The sequence below is a fragment of the Lactuca saligna genome, chromosome 8 (assembly GCF_052625555.1).
Source record: "Lactuca saligna cultivar CGN05327 chromosome 8, ASM5262555v1, whole genome shotgun sequence".
In the NCBI taxonomy this organism is placed as follows: domain Eukaryota; kingdom Viridiplantae; phylum Streptophyta; class Magnoliopsida; order Asterales; family Asteraceae; genus Lactuca; species Lactuca saligna.
This window is the reverse complement of record NC_136424.1, coordinates 235,459,893-235,480,219: the sequence shown is the minus strand read 5'-3', so window position 1 is coordinate 235,480,219 and position 20,327 is coordinate 235,459,893.

The window sequence follows — 20,327 nt, the reverse complement described above, 5'->3', positions numbered from 1 at the left end:
AAAGTATATTGGTATAAAAAATGAAAATAGAATACCAAAAAGTCATCGACGCCAATGTTTGTAACGTAACAGTAATAGAATAAAATGTGTACCTTTAATACTTAGAGTGAGATAACACATAGTTACATTCAAAATAAAAATAAAACATTCAGTAAAAATATAAAACATTAAAAAATATTGACAATAATAATTTCATATATTGATAATTGATATAAATATCAAAATAAAGTCAAACAATCATACACGTTCAATGCGATTAAATCAAAAACTATCAAGTAAAAGAGCCAACATCCATATTATGTGTTATCCGGATAAGAAAAAGCCAAGCACTCATACATTCAATTTGATTAAGTTAAAAATAATAAATAAAGAAAGCCAAAAAAATACATTCTTAATATCAAAGATTCAAGAAGAACCAAAAATTTAACTTACATGGAAGTCATGATTATCAAGTAAAAAAATCCTTCGAATAGAACTATAAAGTCAAAACAATCTTTGATTATGATTAACGGTGTGATAAGTCTTCGATTAGGATTATGAGTGTTAAGATTAAACTAATTGTAAATAATGTTTACAAATTGTAGAATTAGCCGATTAGGAATTACATCAACAATCTAACTCGATCAATGCATGACTGAAAGATTGTGTGTGCCTGCGCAATCAGCCTTTGATGATCTGATTGCTCGTTCGTCTTATGATAAGTGAGGATTATTGGATTATATTTTGAAATTTTAATGGGTTTTAAATAAGTCTAACTATATTATTTTACGTATAATCTATAATATATATATATATATATATATATATATATATATATATATATATATATATATATATATATATAAAGTTAGCGGTTCGGTTAATAATGGTTCGGTTAAACTATAAAACCCTAACCGAACCGTTAGTTATCGGTTACCAAAAAATTAGAAACCGAACCAGCGTTTTTTAAAATGGTTCTGTTATATCAGTTAATTTCGTTTTGGTTCAGTATTCCGGTTATTATGCTCACCCCTATATTGTGATCGATTTTGAAACATGTAACTGGTGAAATCATGTAACTTTCTCGATTATATTTTTAATGGTTGTATTTACTTTGAGCGTTATTATACTTGTTGTTGTGATACTATACATGAAGTCCTCCATCCCCGGACGTTTCCGTCATCCTTGGTTCGAGGGTGTGATAGATTGGTATCAGAGCATTGTTTATACTGAACTTAGTATATCAAACCATATAAGATATACAAACTATAAACATAATGGGACTAAGATTCTCTAATTATACCATTTTCATACAATTATACTTTTAAAAATAAAATATTGTTTTTATGAGAAGTATAAACACGGAGAAGATGAGGTAGATTCGGAGTAGGAACCAGGGGTCATCAACCCTCCTTACATAGCCAGGGTTCCCACGGACCGATTTGGTTTCAACGGACCTAAGCCCTGTTGGGCAACTGAAATCGAAAGGTGGAGTTGCCAACTGCAACAACGATAACCGTTTGGCGATCAACGAGGTTACTACTGTTGGATTAATGTCTAAGTCAATAACTATAGTTGGTAAGACTTGACCCGGCCCGACATGGTCCATTTGGGTTGCATGGCATCATGCATTTGGATAGAATAAAATGAGAGAAATAACACTTAAGGTTTGTTAATATATTATAAGTTCTAATATATTAATAAGGTTATTTAATTAGTATTGATCAAGAATAAATTTGGAATAAATTAAGTGATCAAAAAGGAGACTAATTAAATATATGGGTTGATTGTGTAAATCATTCATTATTATATATGTGGGCTTGTGATCCAAGATTTCTTACGTTGGAATAAGTCCATGGGGTGACCCATGGATACTCCATGGAGGTTAAAATCCATGGAGCATAAGGAATGGGTAAAGTCATGAGTTACATGGTGTAACCCTAATTGTAACACTGTAAATTTTCAAACAATTTTTTTTAAATTAAAATAGTTTATTTCTTTAACACTTTTCATAAAAATACCATTTGTTTAATTTACAATACATAACTCTTTTGTTCAATCAATTAATAAACCAGGATCGTCAAACAAACGCTTCCCCCAGTGTGCACAATCGAGCCAGTGTTGTCCCGTGAACCTGAGAAACCTGAAACACATAACACAAAACACTGTAAGCAAGAAGCTTAGTGAGTCCCCAAAATACCACTCTAACCCATATTAGCCACTCAAGGTTATAACTCTGTTGACCCTCTGGTCTGTGTGTCTTAGTGGGATCCTCCAGTCCCAACTCTCTGTGGACCCTCTGGTCCTAACTCTACGGACCCAAAGGTCCTAACTCTGATAACTCAGAATCATGCATATCACATATCACAATAAATCTCATAAAATAAATAGCATACAATTACACTGTCACATAACTCTAAACCTAACTTTGTAGATCCTTTGGTCCTAGCACTTTGGACCTTCCGATCGTAACTCTGATATACACACAGCATAAATCACATAGAAATAATTCAGTGTCACACATAAAATAGATAGCATACAATAACTCTGTCACATAACTCTATTACCACTCTAGGTAAAGTATAGTGAGAAGACTCACCTGCTACTGACGATTGAAGAACAAGATCACGCTGCTCCGACCACCGTCACGAACTCCATCACTGAATCATCGAAACCAATAAACACTAATAACAACCAAAATACCCCTGGAAGTCAACTGGTCAGATCTTGGTCAAAGTCAAGGTCCTTAGTCAAAGCCAACCCTCCTGACTGACTCTACTCGCCGAGTCAACCCGCTCACTCATCGAGTCCCCCTGCTCTGAAACTCCCATAACACGACTCAACTCGCCGAGTCGCCCCAGGACTCGCCGAGTCCCACAACTCTGAGTCAAACCGTACTCAATTCACTGAGTCATCCCTTGACTCATCGATTCTCAGCTTAACCAGAAAAGGTTAGGACCTCAAGACCAGACTCGCCGAGTCCAAGAATAGACTTGCTGAGTCCAAGGCTATCTTCAACCAACTCGCCGAGTTGTTCTTCCAACTCACCGAGTTTCTTCCTATCTTCATGCAACTCGCCGAGTACACTGATATGACTCGCCGAGTACCACTAGCTCTTAACCCACACAGAGGCTTTCCAAGCCATGCAGGGTCTCCAATCCATAGATCTACTCTTATACAAGCCATCCATCACGTAAAGTGGCAAACTTTACGTGAATCCAAGGAGATCTAAGCATAATACACTCTTAGGTTAAGGTTTGGGGCTAAAGGACTTCATCAACAGCTCTTGAACAGGGACTTTATGCTCTTTTGGATCATCACTATTCTAGATCTGAGGTAGCAGCCTCAGATCTAACCTCCAAACTCAAGATAGCATTAGATATACACCAAAAAATCCCACAATTGATAGATCTAGATGGATAACAGCTCAAGCAACGAATCATTACCTCAAAAGAAGGCTCTAACAGAAGAATAACTCAAAACCTTGAAAAGCCCCTTGCTCCAAGCCTTTTAATCTTCAAAGATCTCTTCAACAAACACTCCTTCAAGATCCAAATGTTCTCCAATTCTCTCACAACGAATATTAGGGTTTCTGGACTTCAGGGGAGAGCAAAGAGGCTAGTGAGAGGGTATTATGTTCTTTATATAGGGTCAAATCCTTGGGATTAGGGTTTTCTCCACACAGCACCAACTCACCGAGTCTAGCCACCGACTCGTCGGGTTGGCCACTAGACACGCGACCATAATCGCGACCCTACTCGCGGAGTCTACCTATGGACTCGCCGATTTGATCATTCACATTTTCACTTTAAACCCTGAACTTTTCACCCCTGAACTCAGGATGATGCAGTTCTCCACCACTTAAATTAGGCTTCGTCCTCGAAGCTTGCGGCAACACAACTCCAAAAACTACTCTCACAATGCACCACCTGACATTAACCAAACCAAGTTCCTCAAAACACTACCACCGAAACCTACAACCTAACTCTTCCCCTGCGGTGTCCTGACCACCGCCTCATCCTCTGATACCCTCACTTATCAACCGAGTACCACTCCATGATACTTCACTCGCTCCAAATCACAACGATCGCTTGACCCTTACACAGCTAGACATCACCCCGGACCACTGGGTCCTGACCGGGTACCAAAATGTTATCCCTTTCCTTGATTAGCATAAACTTTATTGAATTCAATCCCAGGAATCATCCCACTTTCAATCCAAATATAACTCTTTTCTTTCCATGCTGACAGGATGACCCATCCTTCAGCTCCTGAACAACTCTCTCCTGAGCTCTCCTCTGTAATCGCATACACATGCTGAGCCTGTTCTACATCCTCGGGTTGGAAAAATCCGACATACTAACGATACCATCAAACATCCCTAGGATGAATTACCACTATATACATAACCTTCTAATCACAACCATACTTAATTCCAAGGCTCTATCCTTGCATTTATTCAGAACTCCTCTGGTTCTAAACCACTGGGGATTCTTCCGCAACCTCAACAGACACCCAACCCGGATGCGCTTCCATACCACTGGCACATACACTGTGTTCAACCACCCTACTCTTAATCATCCATTTTCACTACTACCTTCACTTCCGTGAACGAACACTCCTCCTAGGGTTACCTACCTTTCTCTTTCCTTACCCAAGGAAATCTACTTGTCAACCTTGCCACTTCAGAAAAGTGCCACGGTGCTCACACCCCACTCTACACTATCCCTCGTAGAGTAAACGCTACTCCATGTATCGTACATGCTCTGAATCTACTCACAAGGACTCTCGGGTCCATGCACCACCTCTTCCCAGCAAATGGGGGTCCGACACCTACTCCTATACAACAGCTCAAAGGGTGGCATACCAATGCTTGAATGATGGGTGTTGTATAGGAAAACTCAGCCAAGAGTAGTTGCGTGTCCCAACTCCCTCCGAAATCTAATACACATGCTCGAAGCATGTCCTCGAGCGTCTAAATCGTCTGCTCACCCTGAAGTGTCCTCAAACATCACCATGATAAACTCTAGCTCATTTCTCATATCCCACTTTGATACTGAGTACCAGGTCAGCTTTTGACTCCACAGCTGAACCTCCAAAGATCATCTATTACATGATCCAAAATATCTCACTAGCTTGCTCCCTGTAACCACTATCCCGGCCGACTCACAAGTCACGAAATTCCCTTTTCCTTATACGAAAAAAAATACAATCCAACCGAGGATCGACTCAACTCTAACCTCTAGTTTCGCTCGTGGTTGAACCACTAGGCTTTAAAAACTCTATACTAAGGCTAATCAAGCCTAAAACTCTTCTGCATCATACCCTGATCGGGGTACATTCCAAAATCACACTCTCTTTCCATCTAGTGAGTATTAGGGCTCCCCGAAATAACATGACAACCTCTGACTAGTGAGTACTACAGCTCCCCATAGTACCACGACTCCCTCTCTCTGACTTGTGAGTACTACGGCTCCCCGTAGCATCACAACACCCTCTGACTCATGCTCTGTAGACTATCATAGATTTCTACACATACTTGCCCCACATATTCATCACAGACTCCGGCGGCAACCGCTCTAACAAAATACCTACCTCTGCGGATATCCACTTTCTTAAATAATCCCTCTTGATTCCAATACCCAAAGGGCTCCCACTGGAACTAAAAATACATGATACCCCACTAGTCGTCCCAACTCAAGATTCTAAATAACTCAGAAATCGAAACATTATACCCGGTCACCACGGAACACCATTACAGAACATTGTGATGTCCTGCCTTAACCACTGATCTCCTACTCCCAGCACCATATAAATACAGCAACACATTTCCTCTGAACTCCATAACTAATTCCTCATTTTACCCAATACGCAACTTCAGTGTATTTAAACACTTAATTGGAATACAAAGAAGGCACTAACACTTCAGAACACGTTGATGATCCTCTGAAACCCTTTCCCATACTGCTCAAAATCCAAGCAAGTATACACATACCAGCCCGGGAGTTGGCTGCTTGATAATATTCTATCCACCCTAAAAAGGCATAAATAATCCATACTTCGACCCAGAAGTCCTCGACTGCCCATACCATCGATACGAGTCTTCCTTTTGAAACGGCCCTGGCGACCACCGGATTCCTGACCATTGGCCAACTGCCGAGGAGACACCCATCCTTCCTCAGATACATACCACATGCATTATCTCGCTTTTCACCTTTCTTTAATCTCCAATGACCCTGGCCTCATGAATTCGAGCTGCAAATTTCTGTATCCAACCCCTACCCTCTCTTGCACAAATCTCTGGTTCCCTCAATAAAATACCCAGTTCTCCCACACTTAGGGTTCGAACCATCACTAATTGATGCACACACCATCCTACATACTGTTTCCACTAGCAATATCGCACCTGCCCTTGGAAGGTGCTACGCAACGCCTAATAATATCCTTTAAAGAGATCAAGCAACCTCAAATACCCTAAATCTCAGAAGAAATCCTTAGGAACTTCTCATCACGACTGACTCTAGTTGTTCAAAGTCTCACACCATCCTAATACCGAACATCTCGACTGTGCAGTACTATCACTGACTCTTAGAGTGAAACAATAAATCATCGTACTCCTCAACCTCGACTTCTCAACCCAAGTTCCAACACCTGAATCATCACAAGAACAGGGTCTCCACTCCCATACTCAATATCCATCATAGACAGAAGAGCCGCCACCCTGATATACTCGACTGGATTACCCGCTGATACCGCCACCACACGCCCTACTATACTCAATTAGGGTGTAGTGTGGTCCTTGACCATCTAAGTCCCCAATGACTACCTGCTCATGGTAGATAATTTCCACACGGTGGACATGCTGCCTGATACTCTGGTGGAAAAATCGACATCAATGTCAACCTGCAGGGTTTTACTCCTATAACCCAAAACTGAAATCTCACGTTTCTCCGGTTTCCCACAAAAACATAAATAGCACCCATCAGGTCAAAGAAGGTGACATCTCCTCCATTGACTGATCGCTCACTCAAGCCGCAATCCCCCATAAATGCCTTCTCTATAAATCCCTGAGTCTTGCGACTACATCTGACATCTTACCAATAATACTCTGAAATGCTCCTGACCTCCCTCTCAAGGGATGCCTCTACGGACTCAATCATGGCCCTCATGCCTAAAATTCCATCGCGTCCAAACTCTATCAATCAATCCTGATTGGACAACCGGAGAATCACAAGCATCAATTGCTAAGAACCATAGTACTCAGCCCCTGACATCTCTTCTCAATCTGCTACGATGTATGGTACTCGAACCATGACATCACTCCTCAATATGCTACTTAGAACTTTCAGAATACTCCCTGTATCGAGTATGGGTCCTCTGCTTTCGGTAGTACAGGCCCATACTACCTGCCACATCTACCCATACTTTCCACACGGACCGTCCCAGACCACCTAAGTAGCTGGTCAACCTTCTCGTTCACCAAATTCTGCCACGCATGCTCGCTCCTCAGCGAAATGCTCTACTCCACCAGCGTACTCATCTGGCTAAGGTCACTCCCATTTCTCTGCCATCAGCTGCTGAAAAGCTCCTGATGATGCTAGTCATCTACCTCCTAAATATCGACATATTCACTTGGTAGCTGACTCCCATCATCGAGAGTTCCACAAAGCATGAAGCAAGCAGCATTCGGGCATCGAAGAATACATAGAGATCACTCTGGATGATAACTCCGCTTGCTCTGCTCATTCTCAAGGTACCACTAAACTCTGCAACTCTGCCCCTTGTGTGTTCTAAGTATTCTTCGATAAACACCACAATACTCATCTAGGCGTCTCTTCTAGATTACTCTTCTACTCAAATACCCTAAAGGATTCCAACCGAATACTCTCACTTATACTCAAAAGCACATCACATATAACAACCACTCCTAGACTAAGGCATCACAAATCAGGCCACTCTAGTCCTAAGATATGGAATACCTAGCCTGTGTCTAGGATGCATAATATCTTATAAATGTATCATAAATATCTCATAACACAAAAGTAATGGTATTTTGGAAACTCACCGTTCGGGCTCTGGCTGATTGTACACACTGCTCATTCTCGCTCCCTCTTTGAACTCTTATTCACTTTTAGAAGATCATTTCTTTTGAAAATTTTCGTACTCCTCAACTTGAGTCCAGATTTACCCGAAGGTCCATCCAAATCCCTCAAACCATGGCTCTGATACCAACTTGTAACACTGTAAATTTTCAAACATTTTTTTTTAAAATTAAAATACTTTATCTCTTTAACGCTTTTCATAAAAATCCCATTTGTTTAATTTACAATACATAACTCCTTTTTTCATTAAATTAATAAACCAGGATCCTCAAACAAACGCTTCCACCGGTGTGTACAATCGAGTCGGTGTCGTCCCGTGAACCTGAGAAACCTGAAACACATAACACAAAACACTGTAAGCACGAAGCTTAGTGAGTTCCCCAAAATACCACTCTAACACATATTAGCCACTCAAGGCTATAACTCTGTTAGCCCTCTGGTCTGTGTGTCTCAGTGGGAACCTCCAGTCCCAACTCTCTGTGGACGCTCTGGTCCTAACTCTATGGACCCAAAGTCCTAACTCTGATAACATCATAATGATGCATATCACATATCACAATAAATCTCATAAAATAAATAGCATACATTTACACTGACACACAACTCTAAACCTAACTCTGTAGATCCTTTAGTCCTAGCACTATGGACCTTCCGGTCCTAACTCTGATATACACACAACATAAATCACATAGAAATAATGCAATGTCACACATAGCATAGATAGCATACAATAACTCTGTCACATAACTCTATTACCACTCTAGGTAAAGTATAGTGAGAAGACTCACCTGCTACTGCAGACTGAAGAAGAAGATCACGCTGCTCCGACCACCGTCACGAACTCCATCACTGAATCATCCAAACCAAAACCAATAAATACTAATAACAACCAAAATACCCCTAGAAGTCAACTGGTCAACTATTGGTCAAAGTCAAGGTCCTTAGTCAAAGCCAACCCTCCTGACTGACTTTACTGGCCGAGTCAGCCCGCTGACTCTTTGAGTCCCCCTGCTCTGAAACTCCCATAACACGACTCAACTTGCCGAGTCGCCCCAGGACTCGCTGAGTCGCACAACTCTGAGTCAAACCGTACTCAACTCACTGAGTCATCTCTTGACTCACCGATTCTCAACTTAACCAGAAAAGGTTAGGACCTCAAGACCAGGCTCGTTGAGTCCAAGAACAGACTCGCCGAGTCCAAGGCTATCTTCAACCAACTCGCCGAGTTGTTCTTCAAACTCGCCATGTTTCTTCCTATCTTCATTCAACTCGCCGAGTACACCCATGTGACTCGCTGAGCTCCACTAGCTCTTAACCCATACAGAGGCTTTCCAAGCCATGCAGGGTCTCCAATCATAAATCTACTCTTATACAAGCCATCCATCATGTAAAGTGGCAAACTTTACGTGAATCCAAGGAGATCTAAGCATAATACACTCTTGGGCTAAGGTTTGGGGCTAAAAGACTTCATCAACAGCTCTTGAACAGGGACTTTATGCTCTTTTGGATCATCACTATTCTAGATTTGAGGTAGCAACCTCAGATCTAACCTCCAAACTCAAGATAGCACTAGATATACACCCAAAAATCCCACAATTCATAGATCTAGATGGATACCAGCTGAAGCAACGAATAATTACCACAAAGGAAGGCTCCAACAGAAGAATAAGTCAAAACCTTGAATAGCCCCTTTCTCCAAGCCTCTTAATCTTCAAAGATCTGTTCAACAAACACTCCTTCAAGATCCAAATGTTCTCCAATTCTCTCACAAAGAATAGTAGGGTTTCTGGACTTCAAGGGAGAGGAAAGAGGCTAGGGAGAGGGTATTATGTGCTTTATATAGGGCCAAATCCCTGGGATTAGGGTTTTCTCCAGACAGCACCAACTCGCCGAGTCCAGCCACCAATTCGCCGAGTTGGCCACTAGACACGCGACCAGAATCGTGACCCTACTTGCCGAGTCTAACCATGGACTCGCCGAGTTGATCGTTCACATTTTCACTTTAAACTCTGAACTTTGCACCCCTAAACTCGGTATGTTACACTAATAGCCACCATATAAAAGAATCCTATGGCTCAATAAATCGTTCCCTATGTGTATGAGTGTGAGGACTAGACGATTTCAAAGAGTGTTCAAGTTTCTCTCAAGTTATTCCTAGTGCATTTGGTGCTGTGTGAACCATTTGAGGTTTCACACTTGGGGCACTAGGCACTCAAGCTTCATGAAGACTTTCTACATCAAATAGGTATGTAATTCTAACTTGATATATGTTCATATGAATCATGTTATTATGCTAGTTAGGATGAATACCTTGAAAAATTCATATTTTCATGTATAATAGAGAAAACATAGATCCAAGGTATTTAGGGTTGCATGTACACTTAGGAGTGTTCGAATTCTCAAAACCCAACAACTACGACCACAACCACAGAGGACCGACTGACAAGGCCCTCCCAGTCATGATCTAACAAATCACGAATGTTGGGAATCAGAATAGGGAAACTTCTAACCATGTTCAGGAGCTGAGTGTCGCTGCAGAGGATGCCAACGTGCGCACTCGAAACTTGGAAAGAGATATCAGGAAAAGCACCTAGCTCTCGAAATGAGAGTAGTCATAGTCGAGCGTCGATTAGCGGAGCTATAAGGAGTCTCAACCTCATCTCAACACCCGCAAGGGACTAGTCGCCGTGAGTAGTGTCCACACTGCTCACAAATCTTAATAAGTTAGGTTTATGAGTATGCGTTGGTGCTACTCTTTTCTATGTGTATGTACAACCCCGCGGTTATGTTGTTACACTGATCAAAGGAGCTTAATGTTTTAAAAAAAAAATTATCTTTTCAATAATGTGATGTTAATCTCCCAGTCATGATCTAACAAATCACGAACGTTGGGAATCAGAATAGGGAAACTTCTAACCATGTTCAGGAGCTGAGTGTCGCTGCAGAGGATGCCAACGTGCGCACTCGAAACTTGGAAAGAGATATCAGGAAAGGCACCTAGCTCTCGAAATGAGAGTAGTCATAGTCGAGCGTCGATTAGCGGAGCTATAAGGAGTCTCAACCTCGTCTCAATGCCCACAAGGGACTAGTTTCCGTGAGTAGTGTCCACACTGCTCACAAATCTTTATAAGTTAGGTTTATAAGTATGCGTTGGTGCTACTCTTTTCTATATGTATGTACAACCCCATGATTATGTGGTTACACTGATCAAAGGAGCTTAATGTTTTCAAAAAAAATTCTCTTTTGAATAATGTGATGTTAACTTGCGTCAAGGTCAAATTTTTCCGAACTCTATGTACAAAAATCATATCAATGAAAATTAGCATGCATATTATATTTCATTGGCGGTGTTATCACTAAATTCATAAAACAATACATGTCGTTGCTTATGGTGAGTTTACAGCTACTTGGTGGAGGCAATAAATTTGTATGCAATGAAGAGTCTATCGGTTTAGAAATGGTGATTCCGCTTTAGGCCCTGTTCCTTATTTGGTTTTGGACCTGGGTCAGACCCATTAGATTCAATGATCTATTCGATGTTAATTGCTAAGCAGAGGTAGAAGGATTTGGCATGGATCAAGTCACAAGATTGCACTCTGACACTACTAAATTCATGGGCTCAAAATCATATGAACTCTCCAACGTGAATTACTTACAATTACTTTAAAAGTCAGAGCATAACATAGACAATTTAAGTTCAATAAAAACCGACTGTTCACTACTATTAAAGGCTTCACTAAAATTTCAAATTTATGGTAGAATTATGCCACCGCAGAAAAATCACAGGCCTACTCACAACATACCACCCTCTCCACCACCACCTCCACAGTTTGACCCTGCAATGTTCCAAGCTGTCGTAACAGCAGCTGTGGCAGCTGAAAAGTCACAAATTGGTACAAGCGGTGTTGGTGGGTCGGGACCTTCAATGTAACCGAGGGTGTCATCGCCCTTATGCAGTGGTTTAAGAAGACTGAATCAGTCTTCGAAATATTTGCCCGCCCTGAAGCAAGCAAAGTTAAATTCTCAGCTTGCACCTTCACTGAACAAGCCCTTACCTAGTGGAACAGTAATGTTAAATCGTTAACTCTCCCAGTACGAAACGCGATGAGCTGGGACGATCTGAAGGCCCTTATGCTAGCAGAATATTGCCAAAGGGGTGAAATTCAAATATTGGAACTGGAACTTTGGGGCCTTAAAATGACGGGCTATGACATCGTATCCTACACAGCCAGATTCAGTGATCTGGCAATACTATGTCTCGGGTTGGTCATCCCGGAAAGCAAAAAGCTGGAAAAATACATCTGGGGATTAACACCCCATATTCAAGGAAATGTGTTGGCTTCAAAGCCCACTACATTCGAGAGTGCCAAGCGATTGGCACAACAACTCATTGATCAACGTGTCATCCATGGCACCTTGATGGCCACCTTTGAGAAAACAAAAGGGGGAAACAACAAAAGGAAATTCTAGAACAACAGGAAAAACCAACATGCCCAGGATCCCGCCAAGAAACAACAAGTAGTGGCGGTCCACGCTGCCACTACCGCTGCCGCTCCAACTCCTCTAAGACAGTACGCTGGGAATCTTCCCAAATGTATCAAGTGCAAATTTCATCATAGTGGCCCTTGTCGCGAGATGACCTGCAATAAATGTAACAAGAAAGGGCATACCGCCCGTTTCTGCAGGGCGACTGCCCAACAAGCCAACCCAGTCGTCAACACCGGAGCAAGTCGAGCCTGTTACAATTGTGAGGAAACTGTACGCTACAAGAGGGACTGCCCAAAAGCTAGAAACACAAACACCGATGGTGTCGGAAGAGTCTTGGCCTTAAGGCAAGGGGAAGAAATGGAAGATCCCACGATGGTTACCGATATGTTTCTCCTCAATAACTCATATGCATGCATATTATTCGATAGTGGAGCGGAGAGGAGTCTCATTAGCCACCGATTTAAACAATTATTAAATCAAAACCCTCAATCACTAAAAGATATATACGTCGTAGAAATGGCAAATGGAAAGACAGAAAGCACTAATGACATATACTCAGGGTGTACCCTCACTCTAGACAATCACTCATTCAGAATCGATCTATTTGTTGGATATAGTGTCTAAGTCCGTAACCTTATTTGGTATGTACTTGACCTGACCCGGCATGGTCCATTTGGGTTGCATGTCATTGCAATACTTTGATAGACTAGATGAGAGAATAAGGCACTTATGATTATTAATATATTATAAGTTCTAATATATTAATAATATTATTATTTAATTAGTATTGATCAAGTATTAATCAAGTATTAATTTGGTAATCAAAGTGAGACTAATTAAATATATAGGGTTGATTATGACAATCATCAATTATTTTATGGTGGATTAATGATCCATGGTTTATGGGTTTGGTTATAACCATATGGAGCTCCATGGATAGTCCATGGGAGTTACAAACCCATGGGTCATGAGAAATGAAGAGTCATGACAATTAAGAGTATTCATGCGAAAATACCCTAATTGTGACAACACTATAAAAGGAACCCTTTGGCTAGCAAAATCGGACCTAGAGTGTTTCTAGAGAGGGCATAACCGATTTTCAAGTGTAAGAAGTATTGTCTCAAGTTATTCCAAGTTTTGTGGTGTTGTGTGAAGCATTTAAGGCACAACATTTGGGGTGCTAGGCTCACAAAGTCTTGAAGGAATCCAAGCAACAACAAGGTATGTATTTCTACTAGTTTTTATGTTTTATATATTCCCCATGCCATGCTAGTTAGGAAATAACCTTGAAAAAGAAATTTTCATGTATATAGAGAAAACATAGATTCAAGGGTATTAGGGTTGCATGTACACTTAGTAAGTGTTAGAATGCTCAAAATCCATCAGTGGTAATAGAGCCCAGGATTGTTTTCTATATACTTGATGCAAAACTGCTTAAAAATCGAAAATTCTACACTCTGATGACTGGACTCGCCGAGTTCATGGGGAGGACTCGCCGAGTCCATGAACAAATTCAACGTACTCGACGAGTAGAATCATGCACTCGACGAGTAGGAGTGTGCTGGGCAGTTTTTCGTGTTTTGTTGCTGGAAATGGATTAAAATCATTATCCCAATCTGTTTTGGACTTGTAAAACCTGTTTTTCAAAATGATAATGATTATGTTAACCCATTTTGCATGACTTTTATCAATTTTCAAGTATTGTATATGTTTATATGATTTTTTGAAATTGCTTGATATGAATTTGTGTTCTTATGAGTTTTAGAAGATCATAGGAACTATGTGTAACCTCCATGTTTGTTTAATTCATGATCTTAATGGCAATGATGGTGTCCATAACCTGTCCTCAAGTTATGGATAACCAAAAGTGACTTCTTTAAATTGTGATTAAAGAACTAAATAGGTTTTATAAAATGAAGAGTCTTCATTTTTATGAACCATTAAAACTCATATGTTACAAATTAAAAAGACTTGGAATAGTTTCAAATCTTGCCCTCAAGTTTTGGAATTTGAAAAGTCTTACACTTTAATACTTTAATTCCAAATTAAACCTTAGAATTTTAAAAGGTTTAAAAATCAACACTTATACTATTATTATCATTTTATTATTATATAGATATGTATAAGAATATATCATTCTTACCGTTAGTAGGCCTCATTCACGAAGCCGGTCTATAAGGGGGGTATAAGATTGTTGCCTATAAAATGGTAACTTAATGGGTGTCTACTCTCACCCACCGCTTCCTTGATCGGTGGAGGGTCGTTAGCCGAACGGGTAGGATACGAATTTAAATACTCATTAAAAGTATAATGAATTATAAAGTAATTATACATTATAAATTCCCAATCTTAGTTACTTTAGGAAAATGTGAAATTGGAGCTAGCCCATAAAATTACACTTTGTGCCTTACCAAGTCGTTAGTGGAGTGTGTGTGGTTAACTGACACACTAACATGGACTAGTAAGAGTAGCAAAGGGTAACTTGACTTTATTATAGATCAGTGGAGTGTGTGTGGTTAACCGGCACATCAATTAGGTAATATTGTTGAGGGTACCAAGTCAATTTGTATGGTTATTCACACCTTGTTTGTGATCCTCGACATCCCAGTCACAAACTTGAGAGGGCACAATCGAGATTCAAACATGCCATTGAAAAGTTCAATGTATCTCAAAAGATCTAGGAATTTCAAAACCAATAAAACCTAATAATAAAACATTTCGTTCTTATGGTGGAAATTGGTAAATCGTTATTTACCTACCTTCAAATATTTTATAGTGGGGATTACGACATCCCTCTTCCAACTATAAATAGTTTGTTGGATCCTAGCCTTAATATTTCATTTGGGTCACTTATTAAGGACTATTAATCTAATGAAACTTGTGCTTCTTTCAGATGTCTTCCAATATCTCTGCTGGAAAAAACCCTACAGGCTCTTTTTCCCTAATGAACTTGTGTGGTAAGGTCATCTTTGATGGATCCAATTTCAATGAGTGGATCAGAAACATTAGAATGATTACCCGCTATGAGGACAAAGAATATGTCCCTAACAGGGAGCTTAAGGTTGTTAATGAAGCCACTGCTACTCTTCAAGAGTTTTCAGAGTTCATTGCGCATGAGAAGGATGCTACCAAGGTGTCCTGCATCATGATGGCCACAATGACTCCAGAACTCCAAAAGTCTTATGAAGATTTCTACCCCTATGAGATGCACCAGGATCTGATGGAAAGGTAACATTAGAGCGCACATCAAAAGAGGTATGAAATCATTTCCTCCATGATAACCACAAGGATGAAAGATGGTGAACCTATCACTGGTCACTTGCAGAAGATGCAAAGGTTCATTGACCGGTTGTTAAAGCTAAATGTTGACTTCCCTGAGGAAATGGTGATTGACATCATTCTCCATTACTTACCTCCAATTTATGATCAGTTTCTTATGACTTATCACATGAACAAGGAGGAAGTCACACTTAGCAAACTTCAAGGACTCTTAAGGACAGCTGAAAATGGCCTTAAGGGTAAAGTGGTTGCTACTTCGACTCCTTCAACAACCCCTATTCTTGCAATTGGGCAAGGGAAAGGTAAGAAGAGGAAAAGCCTTTCGAAGGGTACCAAGGGTAAGACTCTTGATGGTTCCTCTTCAAGTGGGACAGAGAAAGGTCCCATTGCTCCTTCTTCAAACCCAAAGGAAGCATAGTGCTTCTATTGCCAGGATAAGGGACACTTCAAGTAAAGCTGCCCCAAATATCTGCAAGATGTAAAGGATGGGAAGGTTAAACCCACCCATGCAGGCACTAAGAATAAGTGAGCAAGTGGAGCACGGGAAGATAAACTTAGTCATGGGCAACAGGAAAGCATCACCTGTTACCAAGATAGGAGTGTATTCTTTATTGCTCAATAATGGGTTAATGTTAGATTTGAATAAATGTTGTTACTCACCCGAAATGGTGAGAAATATTATTTCTTTTCATGGTTTGTACAAACAAGGTTTTTCATTTTCATTTGATAATGAAAATGGTGTTATTAATGTTTGTTACAATGATGTATTTTATTCTAAAGGATTACCTTGTGATGGTGTATATGAAGTTGTGGATGTTGTAGACAATCTAGGAAATAATGTGTTGTATATTGATTCTTCAGATAGCTTGGATAAAGCATCCTTGTGGCATTGTCGTCTTGGACATGTTAACAAGAAGAACATAGGCCAACTCCAAAAGGTTGGAGTCTTGGAATCATTTGACCTCAAGTCAAATGAAAGTTGTGAGTCTTGTTAATTTGGAAAAATGAAAAAGTCACCCTTCACAGGTACTTGTGATAGGGGTAAAGGTTTGTTGGACCTTGTACACACGGATGTGTGTGGGCCCTTCAGAGTGGCTACAAGGGATGCTAATCGCTATTATGTCACTTTTACTGATGATTATAGTAGATATGGATATATTTACTTAATCAAACATAAGTCAGAAACCTTTGAAAAGTTCAAAGAGTTTAAGCAGGAAGTTGAGAATCAATTGGGCGGGAACATCAAGATGCTCCGATCCGACCAGGGATGAGAGTATCTTAGCATTGATTTCCTTGACTATCTTAAGGAATGTGAGATTGTCTCACAATTGACACCTTCCAGGACACCACAGTTGAATGGTGTGGCTGAGAGGCGTAATCGAACCTTGATGGGTATCGTTCGTTCCATGATGAGTCAAGCTTCATTACCAATCCCTTTCTGGGGGTATGCTCTAGAAAATGCAGCCCATATCCTTAATCTAGTCCCTACTAAAAAGGTTGCCAAAACACCTCATGAGATATGGACTGGGAAAGTGCCTAATTTGGACCACATCAAGATTTGGGGTTGTGAAGCTTTTGTGAGGCGTGAGACTCTTGAAAAGCTTTAACCCCGAAGCGAGAGGTGTATTTTCATTGGCTACCCACAAAGATCCTTTGGTTACCTCTTCTACAGACCCAGTGATAATGTAGTCTTTGTAACAAGAAGAGGAGTCTTTCGTGAGAGAGAATTCATAAGCCAAGGGGACAGTGGGAGGTAAATTCACCTTGAAGAGCTTCAAGAGTCAAGTGGTGAAGGAACCTCATATGCTATCAGCCAACCTGAGGAGGAAACTCATGTTGAGCTGATAGATGAGTCTGTACCTCGAAGACGTTCCACTGGGGCAAGGAACGCACCTGAATTTTATTATGGTTATCGCATCACCACTGAAGGTGATACATTTATCAGTGACAGTACATTGATAGATTTGGATGAACCTAATAATTATAAGGAACCCATGGCAGGCCCTGAGTCTGCGAAATGGAAGGAGGCTATGGACAGCGAGATTCAGTCCATCTATGACAATCAAGTTTGGAACTTGGTTGATAATGTACCAGGTCGTAAGACAGTTGGGTGCAAATGGATCTTCAAGAAGAAGACTGACATGGATGGGAAAGTACACACTTATAAAGCATGAATGGTTGCGAAGGGCCTTACTCAAACTCTGGGAGTTGACTATGATGAGACCTTCTCACCAGTAGCTAAGATTAAATCTATTAGAGTGTTGTTAGCCATAGCTGCATTTCATGATTATGAAATATGGAAAATGGATGTCAAAACTGCTTTCCTTAATGGGAAGTTAGCTGAGGATGTTTACATGGCTAAGTCAGAGGATTTTTTCGATCCAAAATACCATAATAGAGTGTGTAAGCTTGACAAATCCATTTATGGATTGAAACAAGAATCTCGCAGATGGAATCTTTGTTTTGATGAGAAAGTCAAAGATATTGGCTTTTCTAGGAATGGGGATGAGTCTTGTGTGAATGTCAGGGCTCGTGGGAGCATAGTTAGCTTCTTGGTGTTGTATGTAGCTGACAGACTTCTCATAGGAAATGACATCCCAACTTTGCAGGAGATTAAGTCTTGGCTTATGTATTTGTTTGGACCAGTAAATGTTCTCAGCATCAACATAAATTCTTATTGTCTAGTTGTGATTGATGACTTCTCTCGATTTACGTGGTTTTCTTTCTATCCAACAAAGTTGGAGTTGCTGATATGATTAAGAAATTCATAGTATTAATTGAGAAGCAGACTAACAATCGAGTGAAGGCTCTTCGTACCGACAACGGAACATAGTTCAAGAATTTTGTACTCGATCACTTTTGCACAGAAAATGGTATCATGCGTCAATACAGTTCTACTTACACACCCCAACAAAATGGTGTCGCTGAAAGGAGAAACAGAACGTTAAAAGACGCTGCAAGGACGATGCTGTGTGATTCAAAGCTACCAGTTTTCTTTTGGGCCAAGGTGATAAACACTACTTGCTATGTTCAGAATCGCGTGTTGATCAACAAAGCTCAGATAAAGACCCCGTATGAAATTTTATATAATCACAAACCGTCAGTCAGTCATTTTCGTGTATTTGGTTGTCCTTACACCCTTCTTCACTTAAATACCAACCCGAAGTTTAATGCCAAGTCCGATGATTGTTACATCGTAGGGTATGTTGCTCGCAATGCCTATAGAGTCTATAATAAGAAGAAAAAATAGATTGTGGAATCTTATGACTGGCGTTGGTTGGAAGAAAATGAGACGGGTGCTAGAGTGGGTCCGGATTAGCTGTTTGATTACACATCGTTGTTCAAATCAATAAATGTGTCTTCGAGTGACTCATCTAGATCTGTTTCTGGTTGAAGAAGATTTCTGAAGATGAAGACGAAGAAGTTGTCTACGGACCTCAATCTGGATCCTCTTCATCATCCAAAGGGAAGTCCCCGGTTTCGTCTGAGGGGGAGTCCTCTGCTATACCTGAGGGGGAGTGCTCTGCTATACGTGAGGGGGAGTCCTTTGCTATACCAGAGGGGGAGTCATCTGTGCAACTTGATAGTCCTAAATCTCCATCCCAAAATGATACTCATGATGCTGAAGCTACGCCATCTATAGCTATGGAAAGAGAGTTCATGCCTAATGATGCGTCTGTAGCCTCTTCAACCTTTATGGAACTACTCTTTCCTGAACTTATCTCAAATGATTTTGTAGTAGAGCCTTCTGGAGCGGCTCAATCAGCAAATGAAGGAGGTATCAACATTGTAATGCCCGGGCTTCAGGGCTAAGCATATTTGTCAATGTAATAGTCTAGTTCAACTCTTGTAACTCTTTTTGAAGTAATAAAGATGAAATATTTGAGTATTATGTGAATTATGTGTATTTATGTTCTTATTATTTAATTATAGATGTATAATTAATTAATAAAGAATAAAAATAAGCATCAAAATTAAAGTATGGGATAAGCTCGATATCTTTATATAAAGTTGTAGTGGTCGAAAAAAAAGATTCTGGGGATATAGAGAATGCCAAAATCCGAGTTATAATGAAGAAGTTACGGCTCGCCGAAGTTTTACGACAAAACCGGCATGACACCGGGAGACGTAAATAGTGAATTTATGATGAAGGGATTTTTATCCTTAGTGATCTAAACCAAATTTTTAGTATATGTTAAACCGAGAACATCCATAAAAATAACGCCCAAATCTGACTTCGTATGAGGAAGTTATGATTTTTCTAAGATTCGGCTTAGCAGTGCACGGCCCAAAACTCGAATTTTAGTTCGAGCGGTTTTTGGCTTACGCAACCTAAATGAGAGTTGAGGGGCTCATTAATAGGAAAACAACGGTAAAAATATAGACGAAAACAGAGTCCGTATGTAGAAGTTATGAATTTTACGCGAACGTTTAACAATATAATTTCTTTGTACTATTAAATTTAAGATCGGTCGACTA